The sequence below is a fragment of the Penaeus monodon genome, chromosome 21, assembly GCF_015228065.2.
Source record: "Penaeus monodon isolate SGIC_2016 chromosome 21, NSTDA_Pmon_1, whole genome shotgun sequence".
NCBI classification, from domain to species: domain Eukaryota; kingdom Metazoa; phylum Arthropoda; class Malacostraca; order Decapoda; family Penaeidae; genus Penaeus; species Penaeus monodon.
Window position 1 is genome coordinate 23,267,708 of NC_051406.1, and position 405 is coordinate 23,268,112.

Genomic DNA, 405 nt, shown 5'->3' on the forward strand with positions numbered 1-405 from the left:
ACATCCCCTCTTATCACAAGCTATAATACATTTAATTCCTGATACTTATAGATTTATTCACTCCATCTACAATTGTGCAAATGAGTTCCTTTGGAAAGCTGATCCATCAATGTGCAAGGTTACACTAGTAAAAGACATGAAATGAATGGTTTTCAACATGTGTGATTAGTGGAGAGGGTTAGTATACCTCTAAGTGGAGGTTTAGCTGGATTGTCTGTATTTGTTTATTGCTGTTTTCTTATTGTAATTGGTGCTGGTATTTTTTTAAATTTTGTCACTTTTATTATTTCAAAATAATTGAATAATCAAAATAAGCATCATTGTATATCATCATTGTCTTGTCCATATCTAATCTGAAGAATGGCAATTGTTATAACCGAGTGCAGCATGACTAGGTAATATATC